The 19,677-nt window shown below is 33.3% G+C and overlaps 2 pseudogenes; both read right to left on the reverse strand.

The window, feature by feature from the left end:
• Nucleotides 1–3,177: 3,177 nt before the first annotated feature.
• On the reverse strand, nt 3,178–4,428 carry LOC149230761 (ABC transporter G family member 11 pseudogene; annotated as a pseudogene).
• A 96-nt stretch (nt 4,429–4,524) lies between these two features.
• On the reverse strand, nt 4,525–5,132 carry LOC149230762 (protein OPI10 homolog; annotated as a pseudogene).
• Between the last annotated feature and the right edge of the window lie 14,545 nt (nt 5,133–19,677).

Here is a 19,677-nt window from a genome sequence, read left to right on the forward strand (position 1 = left end):
AACCCTAAACAACCGAAACCCTAAACCTAGGAGATGTAACACCTAGGGTTTGTGGGCCCCGTTGGGGTTAGTTAGGCAGCCAACTTCTCAGGGTCGTAACTTGGTCATATTATCTCTGTTTGGTGCATATGATACCTTGTTGGAGATGTATCTCCAAGTACTATAGGATTTGTGGTAGGCCCCTACCTATAACTACGGGCTTGCAACAAACCTCAAAAAAATGTTGTTTAGGGTTAAAGCTACTTCGAAAGTTCAGGACATGAAAAACTGCTAAAAATAGTAAATTCTAAAATAAACAAGGAAACAGAAGAAACAGATTAGAGGTCTAGGTGGAATACGCGGGTGGCCACTAGTATCCACTTGGATCAACAAATGAAAGTGACCTCTACCTCATTTGGACACCATCATGAGACACTCTTCTATCTTGGTTTTTGGCTCGGACAAGTTTGAGGCTCGTCCACAGAGGATCAAGTTTGCTTTGAGGTGAAATTGCAGGGTCTGAAGCACACATCTCAGTTTTAGGGTTTTGGGCCTCAGTCAATGGAACAACGCAGGATGAAATCGACCATAGTTGCTTGTACAGAAGCTCATCCGTGTGACTGGAGCCTTCCAGTCACACGTATAACTCCCATCAATGCGTCTATGAGTTAGGGCTTCAAAATCTCGGTTGCAAACCCTAGTCGATCACTTGCTAGGCCTGAGGGTGCGACTAGGATGCTATAGTCACTCACATGACTCCTACTCCGTGCGACCAAGACCTAAATGATGGAATTTGAGTTGTCCGAAGATTTCGCTTAGTGATTGCAAGGTTCAACAGTTCACTGTAGACAATGATAGTTCATTACAGACTTCAGAATCAATTTTTTGAGTATAAAGTTTGTTGGGTTCATTTATGAATGTTGTAGTTGTTTTTGATGATTAGTTACATAGATGAAGATATGGATCATTGTACTATATTTCGTTGAATCATTTGATGACAATCTAAGAAGAAGAATTTGAAAGGGGTTTCCCCATAATGGGTTTTCCCTGGTCTCCGGCCAATCCAAATGTCTCCATGTGTGAATGATTTTCTTCTATTGTTCCTTTATATTACGCTGCATTGATGATGATGCTGATGATGATATTGTTATTTCTACATAGTTGCATATGCTGCTGAATAAAGATGAAAATCAGAATAATGTTATGATTTTATGGGGTGAACTTAATGTGTTAATGAAGAAATGAAGATATCAAAGAAAAGAACAATATAGTCCAATGAAAAACTAACACTCTCTCTCCCCCCTCCATCTTTGTGTCTCCCTCTCCCTCTCTTACCCTTCTCTACCTCTCTCACTCTTCATTCCTCCTCTCCCCTCTCCTTCAGTTTATCTCTATCTCTCCCTTGTCACTCCCCCTATCTCTCTGTTAGTGCTCAAATCTGCCTTAGGCTGAAGGAAAGCAGGATTCAAGGTAACATCAAACCAAGCTCAGCCTCGTAGCTAGCCCTACGAGGACAGGAGAGGGCTCTCTCCGGGTCTATCTTGGCAAAAGATATCCAATAGGGCCTAAGATGACCCAAATGCAAAACTGATAATGATTTTAGGCTAGTAAACAGATATGAAAAAGATAATTTAATAAATGACTGAGTTTCTGGGCTGTATGGGACAAGGACAACATGAGCAGAGATTTAACCAAAGGCACAGGATATTTCATAAGGCGAGATAGGCATGAGGTTTTAGCAATCGAATTGAATTTAAATGAGGTGAAAAGACTGTTTAAGAAAGCTGAAAAGGGCATTAATGTATGAATCCTTTCCAGGCAGAAGAAAACACATAAAATCTGAACACTTCCTCAAGGCAGAGCAATGACTGAATTCTACCTTTCTCACTTAAAAGTATTCAGCTGGAAACGATCATGAATGAACTACAAAACATCACATGATACATATGAAACAGAGAAAAAAAAACACATGCCAAAACTCATACCGCAAGAATCTTATAAATCAGAGCTGCACCATTTAATTATTTCTCTGTCAAAACTGTACAGTGATAGTGCTGGGTTTTTTCCTCCCACACTTTTCCTCATAACTCTCCGAACCCCTTCCAATTTTTTTTTTTCATACAATAAATAAACCCCCTCTATGGGAAAACAGATCGACACAAATGAGGAGCTGTTTAATCATTAACTAATAGAAGCTGGAAAGCCAACCACCTATTCTGAAAAAGAGCAGCGTTACATCTTGTTTTTCTCTGGTGACCAATTAAAAGGAAAAAATGCAACGTGGATCCCATGAAATCGTGACTTGAAGACAAAAATAGACCATACGTTCCTATCTCTCTGCTGTGACAGATGTCTTTGTTTTAAATTTAGGCGTTCGGTTTTGACTGTTCGCTTTCCCTTTACATTGGCCGTTTGAATAAAAACTAATTTTTAATAAAAATGGCTTTGAACTAAGACTCTGCTTTTTATAAAGGGGGAAACGTGTCAATGAACGATCCCAGCTGTAATTTTGCTAAACTCAATAATATCTGCTTCAATGCCAGCGAACACATATCCATTTTGCTTATAGGTCTTTGAATCTTTAAACAATGGATCCACCTGTTTCTCCTCTACCCAACTGACTGACTCTGCAGGAAACCTCATAAGGGATTGATATGGATCTGAAAATGCTACGAGTTTCTTGCTACATCCTATTTCATTTGCTGATTTTGGAATCAACATGTCTATTTTGACACATTCCTCATTTCCCTTAACTGCCTTCTTGTCATTCTCAAACCTTTAGTATAAGGTCTTTCATCTGCAGAAATCCCACAGGCATCATCTTGTCCAGCAACACCAGTTGTCATTAGTTCCCCTGAAGCTGTAACAGCTTCTGCAACACATGCAAACATAGCTTCCTGAGCCTGGTGACGTCGTTTAGAGGGGGGGTAGGGCTGCTTCATTTTGATGTAGCAACTTTTCGCTCATACGAGTAAAGAACATACCAAAAATTTGCATCCAGATTTCCTCGGCCTCCAAGTCCCATGAATATGGGTCTTCCCCACCCAAAGTCTGCATCATGAATAGGCAACCGAGACCAGCTTGTGACACCAATATTTGGACAAAGAGCGATGATGGAGGCTCAGCCCGTCAAATTCATTTTGGGCGATGGAGGAAGGTCTCGGCAATTTTTTGACTTTCAGGCTGTGTGCGCCGCGCTCACTGTATGCACCGCGACAGTGTATTTTTGCACTGCGGAATCTCACCCAATGCGTCGCGCGCTGTGGGTGCGCCGCGCGGGAGGCTCAATGCGCCATAACTTATACAGGAAATAGGATAGCGCCAGATTGGCTTGGGAAGCTCGGTTACCTGACGGGAAAATCCTGAAGTCATCATAAAAATTGCCAGAATTGCAGCGCCTGTTCCAATTCCCATCAGAAAGTTCGGTACCAAAGCAGCAATAATCATCATCAAACTTTCAACCACAGCAATTGTTCCAAGCAGATCCAGAAACCAGTATGAAAAGCGAACACAAGCCTGATGCAACTGCACCATGAAAAAGACAATTGTGGTAGAGAATCCGGCCACCATTACTAGGTATGGAAAAGATGATAAAAAATTCGCAATTGCAAAACTGCCACTCCATAGTGTCCACTGAGCCTCTCATGGTGGAAAACCTTCATGTCCTCTAAGAATGATGGGAAGCCTCCTATAGACATGAAAGTCATGAATCCTGCTACGAAGGCACCACAAGAGTCCCTTGCCACAATGGCGTTGTAATTTGTGCCTACATCGAAATAGATGGTGCCAACACACAGAGACACCAATGTATATATAATTACTCTTAACCAGTAATAGTCAATATCTCTGTACATATTAACAAAAGACCTCCTTGTCAATGTTAGGCGTTGCATCCAGAAGCTCACTTGACTTCCATTGGATTTTAACATTGTTCCTTTAATTTGGGACATTTCCTGAAGCCTGGTTGCTGCTGTCATAGCATACTGAGATGACTGGAAAGCTTCGGTCAAGATTCTTATGGCCTGGGCTGAGTAGAATTTGAGCAAAGGGTCTCTCACTTCCACTTCATACATTATTTCGTGATGTCTAAACGATCCCTTTAGCGTGTCCTTTACTTTGTCAAAATCCGAATTGATGCAATGGAGGAAATGGTCTACAGGATTTCGCGTTCTGGGACAAGTGAAACCCGCTTGCCCAAAACCTTTTGAGCCATTTGGATTCACCAAAGTACACAGTCTATCCACCAGAAAGAAGGTACAGGTAATCGAAAAGCTCAAAGACTTCACTACTCGGTTGATGGACTGAATCTAGCACTGTTCCTTGGCATGTATGATCACACACATGCACAAACTCTGTTTTTTCACATAGAAAAATGTCACCAATTTTGTGAGTATGCGCATGTACTTCTAGGGCATACATGGGCACCTGTGAAAAAATCAGGCAAACCATGATTTTAGCTTGCTCTGCAGTGATGTTCTTGACCTCTGGCAAATTCCATGTGATTTCTTGACGCACTAATAATGTTTCAAACAATGAAAAACACGACTATAAATCAGAGTAAATTGCGTGAAAGATATCCTTAGCTTGCCAGCACTCGAAACTCTTCAAATATTCCGGGTCTCTTTGCTCGTTCCTGAAATTTCTTGAACCATCGATCTAGTATATCAGTAGGCACTACCAATTTATTACTGTCCATAGTACAAAATGACTACATGAAATTGAATAGATTTTCCCCAACCTTCATTGCTAGTTGTTCTATGTGTTGCTGGTGGCCGACATTAAGAACAGGAATAGCATTCAGGTCTTCAATGGATACACCAATCTTCGCTGTAAGTGGAACATAATTAGAAGTGAGCTGCATCTGACCCCCTGGCTCTGGCTAGCATAGAGGAAGGACAACTGAGGGACAAGAACAATATACTGCACCACAGTACTTAAACTCGGAACCTGGAGCCTGAACATATACAGCCAGAACTTTGTCTGGTGGCAAAGAGAATTCATTCAAAAAAAAGAAAAATGCACATCTCCTTTATTTGATCATATGCTTCACCCACAAAAGTATTCATATCCAAGATCCAATGCAAGGAATCTATCTGAGTGAGACATGACAAATCCATTGGAAAGCTTCGGTTTGGAAAAACCACTCCGAACATGTTTTTTTTTTCTAATCTTCCCTTTGATTCAAATATCCATTTCAATCATGGATCTGAATGTCCACTCCGATCACTGATTCAAATGCCCACTTCAATCTCTGAGCGCGCACCCCCATAATTTTTGGCATTTTTGCAGGGATGTTGGCGTTGAACTTTAGCAAAGGAGGCACAGAGTCTGCAAGTGAAGAACTTCATGGTGGAAAGATACATCTTATTACAAAAACTGAATTCGACAATTTCTTATTCAAAACAGAGTTTTGAACAAGAAATGTCCTCAAATGTGTTTGATGATGAACTTTTGAACTAAGAACCTCTTCGAAAACCATCCTCATGGCCTGCGGGCATTATTCGACATGTTTGAAGACCAACCACTAGACCTAGACTCTGAAAATAACTCTTTTTGACCAAAATAGCATAATGACTATGAATGACTGAAATGAACTTTGATGAACATAGAGAAATTTTGACTAGCCCGGGCAGGTACAAGCATGAGGGAAACAAGAACACCAAACCCTTCCGTCAGACAATGGCATGCCCCTAGCGAAATGCAACGAAGTGAGTCGAGCGAGACACCTAAAAATGAATTGCAAAAGGAGAAATGATCTCTGACGGAGGGCTGTAAGGACCGACTCTAACACTCTCCACCTCTATCACTCTATGTCTTTGGTCTTCCCTCCCATATATATCTAGAGTTAATATATATCATGATATATTAATATATATTATAATATAACAGATTTAATATTGTATTAATCCAAACTTATTAAATTTAATAATATTAATATTATAATATATTAATATGAACATTATATTTAATATATTATAATATTAATGTTAATATTTTAATATTAATATTAGGGTTAATAATAATTTTTTTGCATGGTACTAATAATAATTTGGCCCATAGGCTTCATCTAAATAAAACCTATTTTTTGAGTTTTCTTTAAATATAAAGAGGTTTATGTTGTAAATATAAAAAAGGTTTTATTTATTTACCATACCTCTAGTTTATTTATATTTTTATTTATTTACCATACCTCTGGAGTAAGTATAAAAAGATATTTTATTTATTTACCATACGTCTAGTTTATTTATGTTTGTGTTTATTTACCATACCTCTTTTTTGAGTGTTGGTAAACTCTTTATATTTAAATTTATATTGTGTTTAAACATAATAATAATTAGATTGGCATTACATTAAAAAAGTTAAATGTTAAATATGACATGTTAAATGTTTGGGCTTGAGATCTACCCCATTACATTTAAAACTTTATATTACTTTTAAAACTTTATATTACATTTATTTAGGAAAAGATCTCTCTTTTTCAATGTTCAAAAATATATACCTTTACACATGATTATTATTAACCAAAAAATTGTGTAATTATGAAAATGATAAAGTGTTTAAGTTTCAACGAGTGCCTTTTTAGATTTGATCTCAAATCTAATTAAAACTTGGTAAAGTTTTATTTGCAAGTTGTTAAATTTATAACATTTAAATGTTATAAAGGTTTTCCAAATATTGAATTCATTCATATAATTACCAATACAATTTAAATAACTCTCTCATGGGGTAGAAAATGAGGTGGGGCAGGGGTTGGGGGTGAGCCTACAACTCCACATCCTCATAATTTATTTAAGAGAGGGGTGGCATGGTCAACCCCTTATATGCAAAAGTGTGTGAAGTAGAGGGTGAACTATAAGTATGAAACACAACCTTCCCATTCTCATTCTTGCTCCATAGAGGGGTTGACTCCTAGTTATATGGTCTTGCTTTGTATATCCTTGGCTGTAGGTGGGACTTTATGAACTTGGTGGCGTGGGGAGACTTACGCATGGAAGGGATGGAATTTCTATGGAACTTCTTCAATTGAGTTGCATGCTTTGAAGTGTGGTTGTTTTCATTTCTGGGCTTGCAATAGTGTGGGTTTATTGGGTGGTTACAGTGAGTCATGACACTGGGATATGGGTAATCTGGAATCTATACATAGAATATCCTCGACAGACCGAGGATTCATCTATGGCTCCATAAGTCATGAGCACCTATGGCACCTTTCCAGCTAGACTTTCATTATGGGGTTGGACACCGTAACATTGGTGATTTGGTTGCAATTAGAGCAATCGGTGACTCGATTGACCTCAAAACTGGTAAAATATGTGCTCTTAAATTTATATTCTCATCCCTTTGGAGCTTTTTACATGGTGTTTAATTCGTACATGGAGTCCTTTAACAGTGGTGGTTTCTGGTCAATTTTCCAGGAGAACTTGTCACAACGGTTGCCTTCACGTTTTACTTGTTGGCTTTGTCTTAGTTTGTTATCTTTAGTGGTGGTTGTTTCTGTTGGGCACACTTTTTTGGGACACCCACTCCCTTTCGGTTTAGTTTCATAGTCCTTGGTACGTGCCTTGATTTCCTCCTCTGTATAGTTTGGTGTTTACCATCTGGTTTCTAGTTTTATTCCTCCCTAGTCTCCATGCCTCAACGACAAATTTGTAGCCACCAAGGAGGGGGTAGTTGTAGTCCTCAAGGTCAACCACAAGCCAAGAATCAAGTAGAAGAAGTTGCAACTATATACAACCTGACTACTCCATCATAAATTTGATCTTAAATTCGTCATTTGAAATCCTTATTTGTAGCTGACTGATAAGCATTTTTTTTATTTTAACACCATAGATGAGATAGCTCAATGGGTTCTTGACCTTGGTAACACCAAGGGAAGATGGAAGCAATACCTCAACACTATCACATTTCATTGGCAATTGAAACCATCTTGGGTCAAGTGCTGAAAGAAAATGTGGAACAATACGACATATCTGCAGCTGTGGAGGTTCTCAAAGGTGTTCAGGGGAATTAGCGCTATTGGCTAGAGTGTTTGGATTCTCGATTAGATCACCTATAGAGACACCTTCAATGTGAGGAAAAACAATTAACTCCATAGGGATACAACTCCAAATATCCTACTATGTTGAAGTCATCTGAATGATGCATTTGCAATGTTTTCTTGTTTTAGGTTGTTTAGTGTCTTTGTTCCAAATAGGACAATTTACTATGGAGGAAGTTAAATTTTATTCAAACATCATTGTGGATGAGTGATCAATATAATTGGTGCCCTAGGCTTTAAGTGGATATTTATTTCTTTGGCCCATAGTCCCTTTGGGACTGTTTTATTTTATGTAATTTGTTTTCCGATTTAATGAAATAGAAGGTATGACTCTTACTTTAGCAAAAAGAAGAGTGATCAATATAATCGGTTTCCTAGGTGGTAGATTGAGATCACCTAGGCTGAGCTTAATATGGCCATGAAAAATTTATGGAATGTAACAATATTTTGTTTTTTGAGGAAATACACAATTAGTTCACAAAAATATACAATTTAAATAACAAAACATCTTGATCTCATAAAAGATCATGTTGTTGGATTTCAATAAAACAAACCAAAAAATCATGTTGTTAGATTATGTATTTAAATTTAAGTGTGTGTGTATTTTGTGAATTTGAATTATGTTTCCTCAAAATGTTTTCATAAAACAAAAGATATAATTGTTCTTGCTATGCCCGGTCACATTCTACCTCAAAGGAAATCAAAGTTGTTGATCATGGAAAAGAGTTTTTATAATTTAAAATGTCAACAACTATAACTATGAAGTTCATGACAACTAATGTAAACTGAACTACAAAAAGTAAAAGAGAACTAAAGAGTGTCTAAACATAACGTCAAGAGTTAGATGAAGTAACCAAAGGTGGATCTCGAATTCTAGTTCCAACTATTGCTGGAGATTTCAGACCACATTAGAGATGACTCTCTATGTAAGCAAGTTAAGCATCCAAACTAGCAAGGTAGGAGCGTTGGTGACGTTGTACCCCTACTATGTTCTAAGCATTGCATCAAAAACATCAAAACCAAGAGGCAAACCAATAATCACCCCTTTTATGTTCTGAGCACTACATGCCAACACCCACCAAATAGAATCTAAACTGACAAATAATTTGTTAAAGCAATTGGAATTGGACATAGAAAGAATTACCCGATGCTGACTGGCCCACCATGAACCTACATTACCATGAGAGCTAACTGAAGGTTGTCATCTATTGCTCTTGCAATGACTGTCATTGTGGTTGCCATCAACACCTAAGGTGGTGCCTCCACTATGTTCCTATGTCTATTCCCCTCATTGTTGCTCAAGATCCAGTGCATGAGTTGGAAAACCAGAAACCTAGAAGCTAAGCCTCTAAAAATTCTTGTGCATGTCGAGCCATGGCCTTAGAAAACATCTGTCTCTCGCACCAAAGAGGAAATCCATAGTTTGCGACACAACCTATAGTATTCACAACCAAATATGAGCCCCTCACTGGTTGTTTCCCAAAGGAATTGCCCCACCTATGGAGGGGGTATGTTACAAACATAATAGAAAAATTAGAGAGTAAGATATCAACCTAGAGCGCTCAGATGAAGAATAATATGCCATGAGATTAAACTGTGGTAATAGTTGTTTGTATGTGCGTGCATAGGGTGGGTTGGCCACACCACCCCCCTCTTAAATGCGATGGGAGGTGGTTGGGTGGCAAGCTCACCCCACCTCCTCCATTGTCCCAAATTCCAACACCTTGATTGAGGTGTGTGTGTGTATTATATGCAATTCACTATTGAGTTTTATTGGGAGCAATATAACCATTAGAAATTTTTACTTTTTTTGGCCATAATTTGGGGATAAATTTTTTCATGAGATAGTTGATTTCCATTTTCTAAAATGTGTGTTCAAATACATAAATGGATTCAATGCTCTTAAAAGCCTCTGGGACACTTAGGTTATGCAAATTACATAACTCAGACTTACCATTCCACGAAATTTCTACCAAAATTTGGACAAAATCAATTGGAAAATATCACTAAAAAAAGGTGAAAATCGTCTTATATTTAGATTACATGGTTTTATTATTTAGTATATTTTGTTTATCATTAATTATTATATTACAATTATCAAGTGGGTGTAGCTTGGGTGGTATGGATGAGTCACTATTATCCTCCATACTCGAGTTCTAGTCTCATTGAGATTGACATGCTTGCTCCTTGAGAGTTATTTCTACATGAAAGATAATTGGCTACTATAAATCTCTTGTAAAATAAACCACATACATATTTTTTTTAATTAAATTATGTTAGATTACCACTAAAATAGAAAAAAGAAAAAAATAAATTAAAATTTACCATCACAAAATAAATGACATACAAATATCTTATCTAATCATTAAAAAATCACCCCAGGCCAACACATTTCATAATCACACCCAACAATAACACACTAAACTCTTAAAATAACTAATTTTTTTACATCCATTAAATTTATAAGAAACAATTTTTGTATAGAAAATATTTTAATAAAATATAGTATTAAATTTAAGAGAAATTTTTTTTGGCGTAAATCACATGATGATGATGGTGGTGGTGGTGGTGGTTAACTTCCACTGAGACCAAACATTGGTCTATCGGACCTAAAGAAACAAATTATTTATTTTGATTTAAGATTTTATTCCTATGCTCAAAAAGCTTGGAGAGAAGCCTCCCGAGCTCACTATAATTTTGACATTGTAAAAGGCTAGGAAGGTCAGTATTGTAACAAAGATTGTGAAACTGAGATCTAATGTGGTTGTACATGAGGCACTCTAAGAGGAAGTGGTTTTCATCCTCAATGTTCCTATTCTCACATATATGGCAGATCCTTTCCATCCATGGTGTTTTAGGAACTGCCCAACGACTTGTTTCACTATGGAGCTCATGAGAATTCGTTCTAATCTTTGCTATATTAATTTTCTTCTTTGAGCTAATTAAAATAGAGAGATAATTTTGATCTGCTAGGGTGGGGTTGATGACCTTCTTATAGTAACTTAATTTTCTTTTAGCCGCTAAATCTTTCTCACACCACATTTTTCTTTGAACTTAGAAGTAACAATATCTTTAATGTTATTAATGTTTTGCAATGCATCATTCTCGTTGATCTCCCAATAGTTTAACCAAGCCCTTGTGTCTTTATGCCACCCCCGATTGAGCCTTAGGTGGTTTTGGATGGAATTTAAAGCTAGCTTAGGAAGTCTATGATCGTCTATGTTATTGAGTTTGTGCTTGTACAACAGAAACCTAATCATAGCTAGGATCTCAATAGGGGAAAGACATGCTTCTATAAGGAGAATAGGATAGGGTGTATTACTTTTAACTTTCAGGTTATAAGTTATAAAACGCTTATGGATTTGCTCAATCTTTCTCCAGGATTCTCTGGAGATGCTGCAACCCCAAACCTCACAGCGATATAATATAACAGGAGTGACTAAAGTTTCAAAGAGGAACTTCTTTTTATCCCACATTAAGAGGTTTGCTGTTTTACAATTATTTTCAAGACCAAAATAAGCTTTCCACCCCACATTAATCCTTTTCTCAATGCTATGGTTCCAGTTGAGCTTGTGATGAATATCAATTCCTAGGTACTTGTAAGAATACACTTCCTCCAAGTTATTATTGTCATACATAAAATTAGCGTAAGTGTCCTTCTTGGATTTGATAATCATAACTTTTGTTTTGTCAGTGTTAACATTCATACCCATGGTAGAGCAGAAATCCTTAAGAAGCCTGAGTTGCTTATCAAGATTAGATGGGCACCTTGCGAAAAGAACAATATCGTCAGCATAGAGAAGAAGGATGACGACTATCCCAGCTAAGATCGTGCCATCACATCCTGGTTCGAAACGCGTCGACAAATGTATTATCATGTGATTTACGCTGAAAAACTTTTTCTCTTAAATTTAATATGGATCACAGAAGCCTCAATTCAACAATATTTAAAAAAATACAGTATTATCAATAATTTTACATGTTATAAATTAATTTTAAAATACAAAATTTAATAATAAAAAATATTTATTAATATTAAAATATTTTAGATAACTAATAATTTCTATATAAAAAAATACTTTAATAAAATATAGTATTATCAATAATTTTACATGTTATAAATTACTTGTAAAATATAAAATTTAATAATATTTTTTTTTTTAATTTTTTTTTTTAATATTATTTTATAATTATTTTCACACCGAAGGTGTTTTTATGATGGGTTTGACTGAGTAAATCTAACCAATAAGATCTTTCATTTTCATCTTCCGTCTAATCAATTTTTACCACGTGGCACTTTCAATCTGGCAATCGGTATTTATGTTGCAAAGAAGCCTGTGTGGGATATTCTTTGTCCAAATAAAAGCTGATACATGAAAAGTTAGCGGTTTGATTGACTTACCACTATATTTTTGCTGTGGGCACCTCCATGTCTCTCTCCCGAGCAGGGTTGCAATTTCAAACCAAGTTTACACGTCAAATTTGCCGGTCTTCACACCTTTTTACTTGTTTTCACAATTTCAACAAAGAATGTTGACAGTTTTACAATTTTTTGAATGGTATTTGACAGACAAATCACCCCATAATAAACAATTTACCTGTCAAATTCCATCCCTACTCCCGAAGAACATTCTGTAACTTATTGACTTACCACTATTTTTTTGCTGTTGGCACCTCCATGTCTTTCTCCCGAGAACATTCTGTAACTCCCACTGGTATCTTTGATAGCATAATCCACTTGTAGTGAAGTTAATGTTTGTGAGTTCACAGTCACCGTAATATGACGAATGCCTGAGTACCTCCCATGGTTAAAATATGTACCCTCAGGCCCCCCATAGCTTGGAGAACAATATAATACATTGTAGCTTTTAGTGTTGAGAGTTATACACCATGGTCTAAAAGGCAAAATTTCCTACAAATTTTAAAGTTTGAAGAATCAAAAGTGTCGAAGAATTGGATTTTAATGGTAATCATAAGTTGTGTTCTGCCTTAGTATTAGGCATGCACGCCATAAACACATTGGATAACTTATATCGAGGACTAATTTTGATGAAGTAGAAAATACCATTAATATTTTTAACGTGAATCCATTCCATTGTGTCTTTTGAGAAAGGAACATCTTATGAACACAAGTGAATGGCACATCATGGAGAAGTATGAGGAAGAAGTTCGAAGCAAATTTATTTATTTATTTATTATTATTATTTTTATATGTTTTTATTAAATGGTTGTAGAATTAGTAATAATTGATATGAGGGATATAATTTTTGTTTGTTTGTCAAATTGTTTAAGCCTTAAGATGGTTGCAGGCTTAATTTTTGATTTGAGAAATTACTTGAGTCATCTAAGCTTTCAAAATCACTAAGAGATCACATCTAATTGGGGCCACACCAACCCTTAACAAGACTGGATTTTTACCAACAGAATTTCGAATCAGTGATCTTCACATCATGAAGTGACTTAACAATACACCCTATCACCGTTTATTCTATACCCCATATACAATACATTTAAATAAATTATATATATATATATATATATATATATATATATATATATATATATATATATATATATATATATATAAAAGTTTAGATTGGATTTATTTTTAAAGTTGAACCATTACATTATATTTTATTATTTAATTTTTTTGTAAGTTTGACATATGCCCTCATCATGTCAAATATATCACCATCTATCCAAAACCCCATGGACTTATTATTTAAAATTTTATTTAAACAAAAATATTTGGAAAAAAATGATATTTTGGTCTCTACATCACCCTCTATTTAAGCCTGTGCCATGATCTGCATCTTAAATTATGTTGAAATAACCTAAAAAAAAGAAAATTGAATTACCCCATGTTCTACATTCATTTTAATATTGGTAGCGTTGGGAGTAATGAAATTAAACACCTAAATAGTCTTTAATACCTACGTTCATATCAGGTTGTGGTGTAGATGTGGTCTCTAAATGAATATAGATTTAATGTCAACTATGCTGATTTATATAAAGGAATTATCAACTTTTTTTTATTAAAAATTATGTGTTAAGAATGCCTTTTTGGTTGAAAAGTTGAATGTGTAGAAGAATATTTTGTTGTTAATTATAATTCAATTTTTTTTTAAGAAAAATTATGTGTTAAGAATGTATTTTTTGAAAAGTTTTTTATATTTAGTGATTTTGTTTTTTAAGATGATGTTAAGAGTTTTTATGTTTAATGATTTTGTTTTTCAAGATGTTTTTCCCAAATTTTTATTTTTTTTCGTTTATTTTTGCATCTTTAGGAGCAATGGTTAGTTACTAAATAATATAAGTTTTTGATGAAATAAGAAATGAGATTATCTCTCATAATATTATTTCTTATTTTATTATTTTCGCTATCCAAATTCCACATAGTTAACGTGATTTTTACCGATGAAACAGTAAGATTTATCATTTTTTCTAAAATTATTAAATGTTATTATGGAAAATAATTTGTTGTTATTTAAAAGTTTAAATATTATAATATTTTATCATTTATATATATTTATCAATAACTAAGATTTATCATTTTTTCTAAAATTATTAAATGTTATTATGGACAATAATTTGTTGTTATTTAAAAGTTTAAATATTATATTATTTTATCATTTATATATATTTATCAATAACTTGTTTATGAGGCAGTGTTATTAGGTATTATGTGTAGAATATTATTTTGATTTATAATAAATTAGGTTAAAAAATTATATTGGTTTTTATTTTATTTTTTAATTTTTAAGTTTTAAATTATGTAAGTTTATGGGGTAGAATAAATGGTGATGGGTGTATTGTTAAGGTACTCTATGATGTGAAGGTTACTAATTTGAAATTCAACATGCAAAAAATTTAGTGATGTTAAGGCTAGTGCGGCCAAGGCTGGGCATGATCCTTGAGTGATTTTGACACCTTAGCTGCCCCTAGTTCATGGTTTCTCAAGCCAAAGGTTAAGCTTGCAATCATCTAAGGACTTACACAACTTAGCGAACAAATAATATTGTCTCTCATAATATTGTTTCTTATTTTGGCTATCCAAATTCCACATAGTAAACGTGATATTCATTGATGAAATGGTAAGATTTATCATTTTTTCTAAAATTATTAAATGTTATTATGGACAATAATTTGTTATCATTTAAAAGTTTAAATATTACATTATTTTATCATTCATATATATTTATCAATAACTTGTTTATGAGGTGGTGTTATTAGGTATTATGTGTATAATATTATTTTGATTTATAATAAATTAGGTTTGAAAATTATATTGGATTTTATTTTATTTTATTTTTTATTTTTTAATTATTTAAGTTTATGGGGTGTAGAATAAATGGTGTTGGGTGTATTGTTAAGGCACTCCATGATGTGAAGGATACTGATTTGAAATTCAGCATGCAAAAATTTTAGTGATATTAAGGCTAGTGCGGCCTAGGCTGGGCACAATCCTCGAGTGACTTTGACACCTTAGCTGCCCCTAGTTTGTGATTTCTCAAACCAAACGTTAAGCGTGCAATCATGTGAGGACTCACACAACTTAACAAAAAAATAAATAAAATATGTAGCAATATCTTTTGAATAATAAAATTATTTTCAAAATTGTCAAAATTACAAATCCATGAACATTAATGTTGTTTATAGATTTGATTTTTTACTTAGTTTTAGAAGAATGGTAATCTATCCATTGATAACCCAGAATTAATGGTGAATTAATTGGAGAATATCTTCCAAAAGGAGTTGGAGTTGTGAGCATTCAAATATATTTTTTGAGTGGAGAAGTAGGTGGCCTATATGATTGAACACACTTTAGTTAAAATATCGATTTTGTCACTATGATTTTTAAGGATCAATTTTAACATTAAGCTATACCTACTAATATGTCACCAATTACACTATATATTTTAAAAACAAGCTGAAAAATAATTTTACAATTGTAAAATGTTATATGACTTAAGAAAATAAGCACAAAAAACTACAGAGATTTTTAATGTACTCTTGATTTTCAAAATTTTAATACTTGCTTTTATATTGTTTTGCAAATATTTGTAACCATATTTGCATAAATTTTAAAATTAAAGTAATTTCAAAGATTAGTTAAAGTGATCATGAAATTGAAATAAAACTTTTTATTTCTTTTAAGTTAGAGAGGTTATATTTTATTTTTTGGGATATTTTTAGAATTAAATTTTAGAATTAAAATTGATAATTTATTTTATTTACCATCTATAAATTATAAAGAAATATTTAAAAATTATTATTATTTTTAATAAAATAAAAACAAATTTTTTTATTCAATTTCTTTAAAATTGAAACCAGGAAAAGTTTTAATTTTAAAAGTAACCTTAGAACTCTAGAAAGTTTGTTGTCATTCCCCATTTTCTCATTTAAATAGAAAAACATAAAAAGAGAGTATCTTGTTACTATTTTCCCATTTAAAAAAAAAACACGGGAGAGTATCTTGTTATAAATTTTTTCATGTGAAAGTTAATGATAGATGTAAACTTTTTAATCATTAGTGACTATATTTTAACATGCCTTGCAACGTATATATATATATTGTGGCCATCCTTTGGCGTGGCTTGGGGGTTACACAACCAAAGCTTTAATCATTATACTATGCGAATACATACTCACTACTTGTACACTTCAATAACCAGCGGGTCTTAGCGCATCATTGTATTGTTCACTGTTTATAAGCAAGCAATCTACTTTTACACTTAAGTGAGCAAGTAATCATTGTTTCGATTTATTATTTTTATAAACAAACATTCTAACCCTACCATTCTCTTCAAATACTTTTATTCTCAAAGTCATACCATTTTAGAACTACTGTTTTTAAAATTTATATGTATAAAGAGAAGAAGTATATAGCAATTAAAAATTGGAACACCAAACCTAAATTTGTTAGATATGATGAATAGTTTGAAGTGAGTACAATTTAATATTGTGGTGGCATAAGTTTTCATGGTGGAGTATTTATTTCAAAAATTACAATTAAAAATAAAAAACTTCGAGAGTTGTAGAAGTTTGAATAAACTATAATATAAAGTTTATTCACAGAGTTTTTTTTTATTTTTTAATTGTAATTTTTTGAAGTTTGAATAAACTATAATATAAAGATGCATATGAGTGCATGGTTCAGCGGACGGGGCAGTCGGCTAACTCGCACCCTGCTCGCGTTCGAACCTTCTTTGTGTTGTTGCGCTGCAACATATGCTGTTCCATGGCGATTATTTCGGCTGATCGAATATTCTGGTTGATATGATGGTTTTGGATGTGACAATTATCAGCTTGTCTGATATGTATATAATGTAATAAAAGAAGGCCCTATAACGCTTCTGCTTGGGAACTAGCCCCTCCCTTCTAAAAAAACTATAATATAAAGTTGTTGCAGTAGTAAAAGAACAATGTTATATGATTTATGTTCTGTGGATTTGAACTTTTTGAGTTTGTCATTATCAAATTTGGTAGGTAATTTTTAACAAAATTATTATTTTGGATTGATATTGTTGTTTTTACTGTAAAAATTAAATTGTTATTTTAGATTGATATTGTAAAAATAAATTAACATTTTTGAATATTACTGAAATAATTGAATTATGTAATGTTATTTTTTAATATTTAAAATTTCATTAATCTAAAATGGTTTTGGATAGATTTCAAATTAAAAATGTAAGTTTCATTTCTTGTTGTTTTAAATAATTGGGAAAAGATAAAATTTATAAAAAAAATAGATTATATCATTACAAAATAAAATTGTGAATATAAACATTTGAAAATTTATGTGAAATTTGTAAAATAATTTTATAAATATAAAATTTTGAAAAATCCGCAAATGTATTGAAAATTTGAAAAAAAAGACTATCCTTATACATAAGTTCAAAAACCTAAAAAGATATGATCAAATGTAGAAGCACTTTTTTATTACAATTTATTGCAACTGCGAGACTTAAAGTTAAGGGTGACAAACCTTGTAAATCATATTGAAATGAAAATATTATGATTATGATATATTGCCCAGTATTGGAATGTTATGGTAAATAGGAATCACTACAATTTAGATATCAATTTACAAGTAGTAAAGTTGAGAAATGAAAAATTTAGAACTTGAAGCGTAATAAAATATATCATTAACTATAATAAAAGTGATTTACAAAGAAATATTTAATGTAAATTAGGTCAAATGAAGTCTTAAAATCCATTCAAACATATTTGGGGATATAAGTTGAAAGGCATAAAGTCTAATAACTTTGGATGTGGATTTAAAATATCTAGAAACAAAGTTAAAAATGGTATTAGATCTAGAGTAAAGGGAGTAGGAAATATTGGAGTACTCGTTACTTTTGATTGGGAATGATAAGTTGATATCTGTAATTTTATTTTATTTTTTTTATTTTTATGATTAACTATGTAGATTGTTTAAGATTCATGTCATTAATTATAACCCATTTTCTATGGCTATCATTCATTAATGACTATTTTCTCTTGAGCTTGAATAATTTAGTTGGCATTCATTGGATTAGGAGATGGAATACGTGCCAAGTGAATTCTTCATAAGAATTTGGTTATTAGAAAATGAAGCTCATAGGAGATGGGGCATAGTGAATGACCTGATAATTAAATCTAACTAGTTAATCCCAAAAGAGGATACAAATATTGGACTATAGAAGTCCCCACACACTAACACACAATAAGTATAATAATGACACAAGAAATGGTACTAAAAAATATTTCAATGTAAAACAAAACAAAAATAAGGAACATTATGTGGTGTCAAATGGGTTTAGCTTGGGTGGTTAGAAGGAATAATCATTATCCTCCCCACTCAGGTTTAATCCCCACAAGTGATGTGTTGAGCTCTTAATAAATATACCATGTAATGGTTTTGAGCCCTATTGTTGATCAACCTTATGCCTTGAAGATTATAGGGTTTACCTTGGGTACCATCCTTAAAAGAGAGGAAGTACTGAGAAGAAAGAGGAGCATTACATGGTGCAAGAGAGGCACATAACGAAAGGTGCACAAAGAAGGAATGCATAATTTGACTTTGATTGTAATTAAGTCATAATCATAGAGGCATCATGAATTGTTATCTTCCTTATCCGAGCTTAATTCCCACAAGTGACATGTTGAGCTCTCAATGAATATATTATTGTAATGGTTTTAAGCCTTATTTTTTATCAATCTTATGCCTTGAAGATTCTAGGATTTACCTAGGGTACCATCCTTAAAATGAGGGTAAGTACTCAGAAGAAACAAAATCTTTACGTGGTGCAAGAGAGGAGCATAAAGAAAGGTGCACAAAGAAGGAATACATAATTTGACTTGTAATTAAGTCATAATCATAGAGTCATCATGAATTGTGTGGCTCAAGGAAGATTCAATATTTTTTTTAGGCATAGATCCATTATAGTAGCTATTCTTGTTTTGAACTAAAGCTTACTTTAAGCTCTATTAATTGGCAAAAGCATGGACGTGCAAGTTTAATGCAAAAGGGGGCGAGGTTCTACTAGCAAGTTTAAAAGCTAAAATTTAGGGATGGTTTAAGCCAAAAAACTCCCCATTGTGAATACTTAGTCATAGTCATAAAAAATAAAAAGAAAAGAAAAGAAAAGAAACAAAACAAAAGAAAACAAACATGTGCC

Source organism: Pinus tabuliformis, chromosome J (assembly GCF_031772625.1).
Source record: "Pinus tabuliformis cultivar Carrire ecotype Pingquan chromosome J, CPIR1, whole genome shotgun sequence".
Taxonomy (NCBI): Eukaryota; Viridiplantae; Streptophyta; class Pinopsida; order Pinales; family Pinaceae; genus Pinus; species Pinus tabuliformis.